The 12450-nt window shown below is 43.3% G+C and overlaps 1 protein-coding gene across 1 annotated transcript in view; it reads left to right on the top strand.

Annotated features, from left to right (window-relative positions):
- The first annotated feature begins 1110 nt into the window (after positions 1-1110).
- The window catches only part of NRK (Nik related kinase), a 99041-nt gene continuing 87701 nt past the window's right edge, over positions 1111-12450 (top strand). Inside the window, exon 1 of the mRNA XM_009889268.1 lies at positions 1111-1175. The gene's annotated coding sequence lies outside the window, so the exon portion shown is untranslated. The remainder of the gene's footprint in view (positions 1176-12450) is intronic.

The following is a 12450-nucleotide window of genomic DNA, read 5'->3' as shown; positions in this document are numbered from 1 at the left end:
GGGTCATAGAAATCGTACTTCTGAGATAACGTTTTTCTGTATCGCATCCCTCAGCAGTACCAATAGGCATCAACTGACATGACAGATTGCTGAAACAGATGTGGTAAAACTGACACATGGAGTTAATAATATTTTATATAAATCTCTCAATGATATCAACCCAAGAAATGAGCTGACTGATAAATGGCTCAGCCAGAAACCAAGAAACTGGTCTCTTGAGTTCTTAATGTTTTTATATAAATCTCTCAAGTGAGTTTTAACTGAAGCAACAGATTCCTTAATGTGCTCGATCATGCAGGAGCGAACATTTACTTGCCCACGCCTTGCAACAAGATGGTCTTCCTATATCTGAAAGGCTGCAGCGTCTCATTATTGGAGAAGGATATGCTGCCGTGGTTGGTTTTAGAGCAACTGGTGCTAAACCAGGAGGATGAAAGCTGGCTCATGCGGTGTTGTTCACTGATCACCTGACACGTGAATCTTCTGTGTAAAATAACAGCAGTCTGGTTTGGGTACAAGACCAAGACTTCAATACATCAGTCAAAGTCACCTTGTTGTGTTTGCAAAAGAGGACAATTGAGCGTTCTCAGCCTACCCGTAGTGTTAAGATTGCCTGGGGTGGTACACTTCCCTTCTCTGAGGTAATTGGGCTCAGGTGCTTTCTATAGCATTTTTTCAGTTCTATAATTTAGGTTCTTTATTACATTGCCAGAGCTAAGTGTTGCGTACGAGAAGACAGCAGCACAGCCTCTAGTCTAGCTATGTGTTTTAAGGCTTAGGCAGCCTGGAGTTTATTCCTTATTCTACTGCTAAGCTGAATCTGTTGAATTCTTTTATTCTTCACGCATCTCCGTTTGCCGTATCTGCTGTATTGCCATGCTACGAATCTGCACCGAGTTGTTTAGTGTATAGATCTTTGGGAAACTTGACTGAAAACTTTAATATTAATGTATTTCTTATACTGTTATTTGGCTATTTCCCCTTCAGTGTGTAATACAGATCATTAGGAGATCTGCCACAGATGTTTTAATTTTGATTGTGTGCAGTTACGCTCCATTACGAAGTGGTTGCTTTGCTGCAAGTAATGTCATTTCTTCTGCTTTTTGCAGGACCCTGCGGGAATATTTGAACTGGTGCAGGTTGTTGGAAATGGGACATACGGACAAGTCTATAAGGTTTGGATGCCTCTTTAATTTATGATGCTGTTCTTGATAAAGCTGTTTTTCCTAAAGCGGAAGTGAGCACCGTTTAAGAAGGTGGACAATATTGTTCCAGTAATAGCCTGTTTTATCTTGCTGGTTTTCCTGTGTAATGCAAAGTGGTGTCACCTGTGACGCTCTGTGCCCCTTCCTTCTGCCCTGTTTTTATGTCTCTCTGCTGCCACAGGTCAGATAAGTGTGTTGGCTTTTGTACTGATTTCCCTCTGCCCTGTTTTTTCTGTCCTGTGATTATTTTCTGTTCTTCAAAATCGTTTAATAGGTGACTGGCACAAATTAACATCACTGATGGCCATATTTGGCCTGGGTGGAGTGGAGAGCTCAGCCAAGGCTAAACCAGCAGTGCTCTTCATGACAGAGGTGCCAATTAACCCTGTTCTGCAGGCAGGCTGTGATGTTTTTTATTTCTGTTATTACCTTTGTCGCTGTGATATCAAAGCAGAACTACCAGTCAAGAAATGACAGCAATTAAATATAGTCTGCCCTAACGTGCTATTTACACTAACCAGGCAACGCACACCTTCATTTAGTTATGAGAAGTACCCTAGAAAAGTGTTCTTTCACTGTGAAGCCTTTCCTAAGAGTGATCAAAGAAGAGAAAATAGACATGGTAAAATAGGGAACCGAGTCTGTGTTGCTCCCGTTTGGAGAAAGAAGACAGAGGAAGGAGAAGGCCGCGCTGCTGAGCCCTTGGAGGTACGTCAGAAGAGTAACGGCGCTGGAGGAAGCTGTCTGGTCTTGCTTCTCCCGCAGATCCCGCTGCTGACAAGCTCCTGCGTGACACATCGTCTTATCGGTGCAGGCTCTTTCTGCATTGATCCCCTCTTGCAGGAGGAATGCAGAAGGGGGCCCAATGTAGAAATGCGGCACTGCTCGTCTCTCTCCGATTCCGGTGCACTGAATGCATGTTAGATTTCTGTGCCCGTCCTCTGGTGGCAGATCTGCTGGATCTCGTTCTGGTTTCCCTCTGAAGCTATGGATACACTTTCAAATATTCTGGAAAATCCTCTACAGAAGCAGTTGTGGGGAGTTTCTGCTTTCCCATACTACATCTTTTTAATTTATGTTTATGTCAGAAGCAGGATCTTTATCATGTAACTTTTTGCGGCTGTGATTAAGTCTGTGTTGTTTCTGAGATTGTCATTGAGATACTGAGGTCAGTAATATTAAATTAAAAATAGAGGTTTAGGAGTTCACGTGGACACCTTAGAAGACAGGAGACATTCTGAGGTGCTGTTGTCAGTGTGATCACAGAGTTTTCTGCCTGTAAAAAGACCCTAAAGCTCCCAAATTGCCTCTGAAATAGTTGCCTTTCTTTTTATGCCTGGATTTATTTTATATTGGGAGAGAGAAAAATGTCAATCTAGTCATCTTTTAAGGATGTTGAGAGTGAATCAGCTGCTTAATCACGGCAGAAACAGGAAGGAGCAACATAATTTGCTTCTCTGCTGCAGAAGAAAATGTTTTGAGCTGTCATGTGGTTCACTAGAATGTTAGTTGCCAAAATGTGTAAGAAATATTGTCAAAGACAGTTACAGTTTGTACCCAAAGGCTGTTCGCCACTGAGCATGTGAGAGACCAGGGTCTGACAGCTCTGGACAACGGGTGATTTGAATCTCGTCTCCTGCGCTTGGTCTAGCTGCAACACTTGGGCACTGAGAGAGGGTCTTGCCGTGCTGAGGGGAAGCTTTGTGCACATGCATCGTGCGATGGAGAGATGATGGGCTGTGTAACACTGGCTCTGTGCAAGCACACCCATAACAAAGGCTTTGCTCATATAAATACATGTGATCACTGAATGTAGGGTGTTTTGCTGAGGCTTGTTCATGGATGGAGCTGCTCTTTGTGGGAGGGTCACAGCCGTGCCGCTGAAGAAGACAGAAGATGATGACAGCTGAGGTGGACGGATGCAAAGTGGGTGCTCCATACTGCAGGCATTCAGCTTGGTCTCAGTTGTGAACAGTCTTCACACAGTCCAAAGCTCCAGTGTGTTTAGAAATACCTCTGCAGAAGATGCTGAGCACCAACTGCACGTTCTCAGGTGGTATCTCCCTCGTGCTGGCCTTGCAACCAGAGCAAATCTCTGTTTTCTCTGAAGGAGGGCAGCTGCAGTGGAACAACTGCTTCTGAAGTGACCATAAAAAGTTAGGCTATGGTATTCGCTTTTCTTTTTCGCTGCTGTGTAATATGTCCTTCGATCTCTACAATGCTAGGACCGATGGGGTGAATTAGGGAATGCTGGAATCATTTTGTAGTTTGCCTAATATAGGCTTGTGATCATAAATATTTAAGTTATAAAGTAATCTCAGTTATCTACGTAATGTACTCATGTCATTAGAGCACGTTTTTATTCTCCAGAGGTGTCAGAATCTTCCATACATTCAGAAATAGATACGCACGGTCGTTTGCACATAATCAAAGCAAAGCTTATTTCAGGCTAAATAATGTCCAAGATTACAAAATTGCTTGGTCGGCTGTGAAGATGATTCATAAAGCTATATGTTTTAATATATGCAGCTCCATAAAACTGAAAATAAAATTTAGAGGATTCATCATTAGATTTGGAAAACAATGTTTAACAGATTTATTGAAGGAGAATATTGTTCATACTGAATTATTCCAGACCAGTTCCAGTTCAGTGTCTTTTTAAATGAAATGGAAAGGGTATAAATTGTACCCATGATAATGCTAGAGCTGTCTAGAAATGTTATAAAGTTGGGATTTGCATACAATAACTGACTAAAAGCTAGCAGATTTTTTGACAACTTATGAAGTAGTAGGACGTAAATATGCCAGTAGTGGCAACTTCAGCCTTTTGGAAACTATGAATTAGGTATTAAAAAATCGGATGGTACCCAGAAGTCATGAGACTGGATTTGTTATCTCTTGAAATGACAGATGAGTTTTTCAGTTAATTGCTGGCTTCCTGGAGCTGAAATCTGAATAACAATACCATGTAAGAGGAAATTCTGAATAATGTCGTGGAAGGTGGTAGCAGAGAGTCGTCTCTGAAGGCAGTTGGAAGTAGTGCGTTTACTGGTGGTTGGAGAAGTAATGAGAGTTTTCTCCTTCATGCCTTTGTTTCCTGAACTCTGAAGTGCTGAAGGTCAGGCTGTGTCCAGTCTCTGCACCATCTCCATTGCATGCATATGGGAAAGAGATGTTTCTGAACTTACCATGCACTGCTTTTTGCAAGGGCTGTCCGTGTCCCTCGGAACCCTCAAGGCCAGGGACCACCAAGACTGTGCGGGGCACTGGGGTTGCTCTCCAAAGTATGAGGGTCAGTGGTTTGGGTTTGCTTTTGTTTTTTTTAGAGCGGCTGATCAGTAAGGACCTTCAGACAGGGCAGAGCAATGTTTCGCATCACATAACTGTCGGTTTCATCTGGGAGGGAGAAAGATTGCTGAAGGTGTCACCCACAAGTTCTTGGGTTTTGCTTCCTCCCCAGGCTGCAGCCGCGGTGCCGTGGAACCCCCTCTCACGGGCTGTCTGGGGAAGCTTGAATGGAGTGGTGTTTGGGGTCCCAGTAAAAGTGCAGAACATGATCTCGGAGATTTATAAATACCATCTTTTTTTATTTGCTAGTAGTTGCTACATTACTGTCGCATGGTGTACTGTTAAGGGTGGTGCCTTCGCAAGCGTTGCGAATCTGAGGTCTGTGGTTATGTGGGCTGCTCTTAGCGTGCTGGAGGCTGTACGTAGGTATGGCTGTCGAGACCTGACAGTGGGGTAATTTGAATAATTCTTTGCCAACTACCATTACCTTTTTTTAATTATATGGATGCCTTGTTTTCCTTCCGCAGTTGGGCTCTGTTGCTATGAAGAGCTGAGTAGTGATGGCGTGTCACCCTTGGTGTAGAACAGTTGTATCTTGGTCTGTGCTTGTGCAGTTAGTAATAACTAAACCGTGAGTTTGGGGGGATGAAATATTTTTTTTCTGAAGACTTTAGGTGTTAGTTTCATATCCTTTGAGTGCTGTGTCTTCAGTAGGAGCTGGTTAATGCATTTCCCATCTTTCAATTTTCAGTGCAGTGTCATTTTTCTAAGGAATGAATGAGGAAAGGGAGAGATGGGGTGACTGAAGTGGGTGCCACTTTTGAAGCAGTTAGATCAGACAATTGCTCTTGAGCTCTAGAAGAGACTGTGAGACTCTGAATTTGTAGCTGCTTTCATTTTTTTGGTTGTCAAGATAAAGAGGAGTTGCTCCTAATCCTACTTGTTCAGCTGTGCTCTAAGAGTCCTCATCCTTCCAAAAAAGTTTTAATGGGCCAAATGTGGTCATCAGCAGCATCCATGCAATCTGCTTGCTTTCTGATGTTGAGAGGCACCTGACTGGGGCTTTTGATTTCCTTTGGCTTAATGATGTGGATTAGCCCTCTCCTGGGGTTGGAGCTTTTGAGTGGCCTAGGGAATGAGAGGTCGGTGTCTTTGGTGAGTTCCGGGGGCTGATGTTTTTTGGTGTATGATCTTGCAGGCTGATGATAAACCGTGACAGATTTGCAGCTGCTGTGAGTGCAAAATGGTTGTATCTTTAATGGAGTCTGAGGGCATGGGGAACTTGAGAGAGGTGCTCTGATGGGGGACTGTGATCAAAAGGGAAGAAGTGGCGTCCCGGTAATGCAGCTGATGAAGATGAAGCAGTGCTGTTGCTGAGGCTTAGCAGAGGGTGGAAGCAGCCCTGCCTTCTTGTAGTGGCTCTGCACAGCTAATATTTTTATTTCTGCATAGTCACATAAGACTCTGGATACAAAAAGGAAGCAAGTCTGAGTAAGGAAATGTTTTGGTGTTGAGGGTTTTTTTTTGTTTTTTACATACAGCTGTTTCTTGGCATTGAATCACGCTTCGATTGTTGACGTGAGTTATGCGTTACTCTACTGTTGATGTACAGTGGTAGGAGTGTAATGAAGCATAAATAGGACTTTTCAGTTTATCTTAAACAATTTGAAAGTCTTCTGAGTTCTGCGTGATTCATTTCATTGAGTAACTGTCTGAAGTAATTGAGACCAAGTTGGGAGGGGCAGGGGGAAGCAACATGTTCTCTTTGAGACTTGGTACTGCACGGAAAGAATCACAAGACCATGCTAAGTTATGAAGTGTTAAAGTCTGTGCACTGTACTGAAAACCTTAATTGATGGTATCACCTCAGGCAATTGCTGGAAGGTTAAATGTAAGAAACAGTTAGGTTCAGTGCAACACAGAAGGTGAACGCGTATAAGCTTCATGAAGACTTCAAAACTGTCCCTTCTGGGGGCGGATCAGAAGTAGCCGCCTTCTGAAGAACATGTTTCAGGGCTGAAATGCAATTTCAGAGTCTCCAAACTACCACAAATAGAGACGATAAAAATGTCTCTTGGGGTATTTTGTTATCATTTGTGGTCGGTTACAGTTTTCAAGCCAATCATAGCCTTCAAGGCACTGAGATTTTGCTGAGTCAAGTATGGAAATCAGTTGTGCTTTGTAGAAATGACAAAATGTTACTTTCTGTTTCGCTAGCAGTTGGTAGAAGTGCTTGTTTGTCATTCATTTTCTTTGTTTGGGTTTTTAATAGCGTAGCTGATTATCTTGTCCACATGAAAAACTAGTAAATTATTGTAGGCAGCAGTGTATAAAGAAGTATTGCTGCAGTGTACGGGATGAAGTCAACAACTCATTGTGTGGATCCCTGGTTCAGTAGTGCAAACAAATTGTCTGCTAATCCTGGCAGCGGGGTTCTCTTTCAGGAGTAAGTCTGAGCTTAACATGTGCTACTGCCATTGTAATAAGATCTGAAATGCTGTGGTGCTTATGAACGGGGTGCCTTGAAAGCTTAATGTATATGGTGTAATATCATTAATATGGTAGAGAGGCATGGTTTGGTGTTTCAGTACTTAACTGCTTTATGCCTCCGAGTTATAGTAACACCCATGAAGTCCGCATACTACTAGATGTGTTTCTTCCTCTTCTCAGTTGCCTGCAGCTCCTAATACACTCTCATACATGTCTTCATGCTTTCCTTAAAGCTTCCACACCATCATGTTGGTCCTTTTTCTCCTTCATCAGAAAGCACATGGCGTTGGCAGTGCATCCTTGCAGCAACACGGGCTGCGTCAGCAAAAGCGTAGCAAGCAAATCGGGGGATGAGATTACTTCCTCCTGCTGTTACTAGGCCACACATGGAATACTGTGTCCCATCTTTGCTCCTCCAGTTCCAGAGAGACGTTGGGAAACCAGAAGGGGTCCAGCAGAGGGCTGCCAAAAACATGTAGAGGGTTGGAGAACTTTACGCATGAAGAAGGAAAGGCTGAAGGAGTTGGATTTTTATCAACCTAGTGAAGAGAAGGCTAAGGGCGATCTAGTCACAGTGTTTAAGTGCTTCGACAACAATTTATATAGAAGATGCAAGTACAGGGATGCACAGGACAAGAGGAACCAGGCTTAGATTGGTCAGGGGAAATTTGTCTGGATGTAAGAAAAAAAATCCTTTAATGTGAGAACAAGTCAACATTGGAATAGGTTTGCCGGGGTGGTGATGGAGTCACCCTTGCTGGAAATATCCAAGGCTGTTTGACGTTGTCTTGGGTAACCTAACTTAAGGCCCTGCTTTCAACAGAAGGTGGGACCGTATGTTCCCAGAGGTCTTTTCCAGTCTTGATTTGAGTACAGGACTTTGGTTGAGTACAGGACATGGGAATCCCAGTGGACAGAACATACCTGCTATCAATCCAGCCTACTAGATTGTGAATGATTGACTTGGAGAATACAAAAAAAAAAGTAGGGGGAATGACTTTTATTTCAAATAGACATATAAAATAGGTAGTATATTGCATATATTTAGTTGTCAGAGCCAGAAGCTTTTTTTTTTCCATGGTGTATGGGGTTTTTTTGGCTTGGTGTGGTGTTTTTTTTTTTTTTTAATTTTGGCTTCCCTACTTATTTGCATGCCAATGCCAAACGATATTCAGCACTGGAATTTAAAATAATGGATCATACATGCGAAATTAATTAGCAAATTGTGAAGTCCTGGTTCTAGTTAGTGAATATTTCAGAGGAATTCAATTAAGATTTTAAAGTGTAGGACTGGTTTATCAAAAATAGACGAGTAAGGATGTGAAAAAACCTCTCAGCTGTGGAGTGTTTCTATACAATAAAGGCTCTTTGACTGAGCAGAGCAACGTACAATAATTAGATGTGCCACATCAGCCATAAGAGAGTAGTAAAATCCTTGCAAATAATTTGTTGGCAGCCCTGCCACTTGCAGCTCCTCCATGTTTTGGACCTGAATGTCCATATGGGAGAACACAATGTATTTTCATCCTAGACTGGTGGCATTTTGAGCTCATGTTGCATAACACTTCAGATGTTGGCACTGGGGACATGCTATTTTGAAGGTAAGAGAAAATGCTAAAAATGCACTGGTGATAATATGAGCACAGTAGGAAATAGTTCAAACTCTTAATTCCCCACTAAAGCACTTTGCTGCACTTTAAGGACCTCACTAGTGACATTGATGTTAACACTCCTGACTGCTCGGCAGCATTCAGAATCATGCCTATGTGAAGATACACATCAGAGTGACCAGCGCTTTGCATGCCTGAGTTTTACAATACCTGACCTACTCGCAAGTATTTCATTGTATATGTTATTTCTTCTTCAAAATAAATCGGTGGGATTGGGGGAGAACATGTGAGAAGTTGTCTTTTTGCAGTCCAAAAAACCTCCCAGACATGCAATGAGCTATGGGAGTTAATGAATGAATGGCAGGATGTTACTTAATTTTAAATAGCAGAAAATTGAACGTGTTGTTTTTAGATGTTTGAGATGACTCTCGTTGCAGGTTAGCTTTAATAACTGTACCTTTTTCTGAGTGAGTTGCAGAACTTTAGTGCCTTGCAATCACACATCACCTTATCTCCATGTCTCTGATTCTTAGAGCTCCATGTGAATGGCACTTTCCAGGTCTGCTTTAATGACCTGAAGGATGCATGTATGTTTTTTGAAAGTCGGTCTGTGGTACCTCTGGGCTGTAGCTAGTAGAGCATAATAAAAGGAAGGTATCAGTTGGTTTCCTAAAAATATTGTCAGCCTCCTTGTCTTTATTTATTATTATTGTTATGTGTATTTCATGGACTTAGGCAGCATTTGGTGCTTTAAACTTGACAGTGTGATGAATTGGTCTAAAGAACTGTGTGGAGTGTGTGCTGCTCTTCTGTCCTTTCCCATTGTCTGCATAGATGAGACATCACCATTGTGTTCACCAGCAGTAAATATTCTTTCAAGTCTCACGCTCAGTCTTTGGGTATTTTTTTCATGTGAATGTGTTTGAATTTGTTTATGCCCGAGGAACCCACGTTTTTGTACAGGAATCATCCATAATAGTGTTTTATAGTTTGCTCTTTGCTATATTCAACAAGTTCAATATACTGAGCCAAATAGTTAGGTCCTGCAGGATGAGATCTTGGGGACCAAAAGATAGCTTCTGGGATATGTTTTAGAAATCTAAATTGCAATCCTGTTCTGAAGAAGGATTTTTTTAGCTATGTGTTGAGTGGGGTCTCCAGCAATCCTGTAGCAGCAGCGCTTTGTTGCAGGTGTTGCTGGGAAATCCAGGAGCAGAAATGTCAGTCCACAAGAGGCAAATTCTCCTGCTGAGGTCTATAATGGATTGTTATTTTCCCTGGGCTGGACGTAGAGCATCATTTCCAGCATGCACAGACCAGGGGTTGCTCACAGTGGGACTGTTGCAGAGCTCTTCACTTCAGCTCCTGTTCCCCTTCAGCTCTGCGATCTGCTACGGTGTCTGCTGCATTGGCCCCATGACCATGAGCTCGGGCCTGGTGGAACTCTGTCCTGTCTCTGACTTCCCCACCCTCAGCTTTTTGCATCTTCCCCAGTACCTGATCAGTCTCTCTGGTAGGTTTTTTCCTCTAAGTAGGGTGGATGTTGGTTTGCTTAGACTACAGAATGCATCTGTAGCCCATTCTGCCCTCCGTTAAAGATCTTCACTCCAGAGGTGACCTTGCATTCGCTCCTCCTCGTCGGGCTAACACTCTAAGAAGCAATTGGGTTAGCAGCTGCTAAGTTGTAGCTATAAAGATGTAACTTCTGCCCCATGAAGACCGTTGGGAGCAGTTAAAAGCACGACCATGCTTGTGCAAGAAAGGTTTCGTGTGCGCTCAGTACTGGAGCTCGGGGCAGTGCTCGGGCTGGGACCGGAGCTAGCTTGTGGCAGGAGCAAACCCTTTGTTCTGTTGCTTTTCTGGAGCAAAGAGAAGTAAATAGCATTAAAGAATTGGTTTTGTTTGTTATTTGGATGAAGTCGTGAGCCTGGTAATTTGCTGTCCTGCAAACCACGGGCTGATTTATGTCTGGGTAAAGGTCGCACAGGAGTCCGCCAAGTCAGGCAGTGGGACTTCCAGCACAGGCATGGGAAGTGCTGAAACAGGAGGGATGTTCCCACAGCTTTACCCCGGTGTGGTCGGCTGCCGCGGACGATTGCCACAGTTCCTCTTCCGCGCTCTCTGAATTACCCCCTGAGTAACAGAGGCCACCGCCGCGCGGACACCCAGCTACGTGAGGTGTGGGGCACGGGGGAGAGGGGCGGTTAGGACAACCAGCCAACAGAGCTGCCGGCGCAGCTGGTGCCACTGTCAGCATGGTCTTGGTGCTGGCTGCTGGGAAGAGCTCCTCCGGAGGGCACGTCTTGTGATGTCTGCCAGAGCCATGTGGATTCACGCAGGGCTCTGTGACATCGCTGCCCTGAGTTCCTTGGGGGCATCTCCTCTGATGCTCTGGAGAAAAGCAGCGTTTGGCCCAGCTGTGATCCTCCTGCTTCCTTGAAAGCCAAGTACAGTTGGGTCTGGGGGTAGCACAGCGATTCCGACTGCAGCTGCCTGGGTGGACAGCACCAAAATCTGGTGGGGCAGTCATTGATGCTGCCCTTTCGAGGCCTTTGTGGGGAAATGGAGTTTAAAAGTCAGTTGTCATTGTCAGCTGGGGTTGAACAGCTCTCTTGGTCAATAGACACAGGCACAGGTCAGCGCCTTGTCCCGTCACAATGAAATTTCCAGTAGGTAATTTTAAACCGTAATGTCCGATTTCAATTGTAGAATCCATAAACGTGATAATCTGGTATTCAGCTGTTCTCAGGCTGCTGGCCAGCAGTAATTTTCCTGGCCTGTGGAGATCTGTCAATAAGGATCTTGGGAATAAAATTAGAGAAGAAATGATTTTTCAGCTGTTTGTAGTATAATTTTTTATTTTTTAAAGCCCTTGTGTGTTATAAGGTTGCCCTTGTAGCCTACTGCCTTTGTGGGGTTCCTGACAGGTTTTTAAGATTTGCTTTAGAAGTACCTTTTCAAAAGTCATTTCTTCCCCATCCCCCTTTTTTTTCTCCACAAAACCACAAAACTTGAGTCATTTCTGAGATCTTAGGAAGTGAAGAATGGAGGAGGCATACTTTGTAGTAAACTGTGGCCTTTTTTTGGTACCCTGTACAAGTAATGTTATCAGGCAGTTTGTGATGGCCAGCGCGTGGTCTGTGGCGGTGCTTTTAGGTGCTCCCGTCATGTAAGAAATACACTTTTTCATAAAGGTAAGAGGGGGGTTGAGGTGAGCGGCTGCAGTTCAGCAGATCTCGCTTTTCTTTTGCCTCTGCCTCTCGGCATTGCTCGAAAACACATGAATTCGCTGGAAATGGAGGTCTCCTTATGACTGCAGTTATTAAAATGAAGGCAGTCCTTGTTTTTGTAAAGCGTCTTGGGATTCTGGTTAAGAGGAATTAGTGTACTTACGGAGGTGATTTGTGGGAATTGGTTCGCAGCCACTTACTGAACAACATGCTGTTTGAAAACAGTTTCACTCAAATCAAAACATGTTGAGTGCAACAGAAACGTTAGTGGGGAAAATTTTAAGAAACGAGTTGGCTTTCATCTTCAAACTTTGTTTCAGAAATGTCGAAACATTGCATTTCATTTGCTTTGTTTGAGCATACGTTTTAATTTAGCAGGATGTTTAATATTGCCACTTACTGAACAACATGCTGTTTGAAAACAGTTTCACTCAAATCAAAACATGTTGAGTGCAACAGAAACGTTAGTGGGGAAAATTTTAAGAAACGAGTTGGCTTTCATCTTCAAACTTTGTTTCAGAAATGTCGAAACATTGCATTTCATTTGCTTTGTTTGAGCATACGTTTTAATTTAGCAGGATGTTTAATATTTCATAGAGTGTCTTTAGTACTGCATACTTGGGGGGG

The sequence above is a fragment of the Charadrius vociferus genome, unplaced genomic scaffold (genome assembly GCF_000708025.1).
Source record: "Charadrius vociferus isolate BGI_N301 unplaced genomic scaffold, ASM70802v2 scaffold7, whole genome shotgun sequence".
In the NCBI taxonomy this organism is placed as follows: Eukaryota; Metazoa; Chordata; class Aves; order Charadriiformes; family Charadriidae; genus Charadrius; species Charadrius vociferus.
The sequence above is the reverse complement of the archived record's forward strand: the minus strand, read 5'-3'. Positions and strand labels throughout refer to the sequence as shown.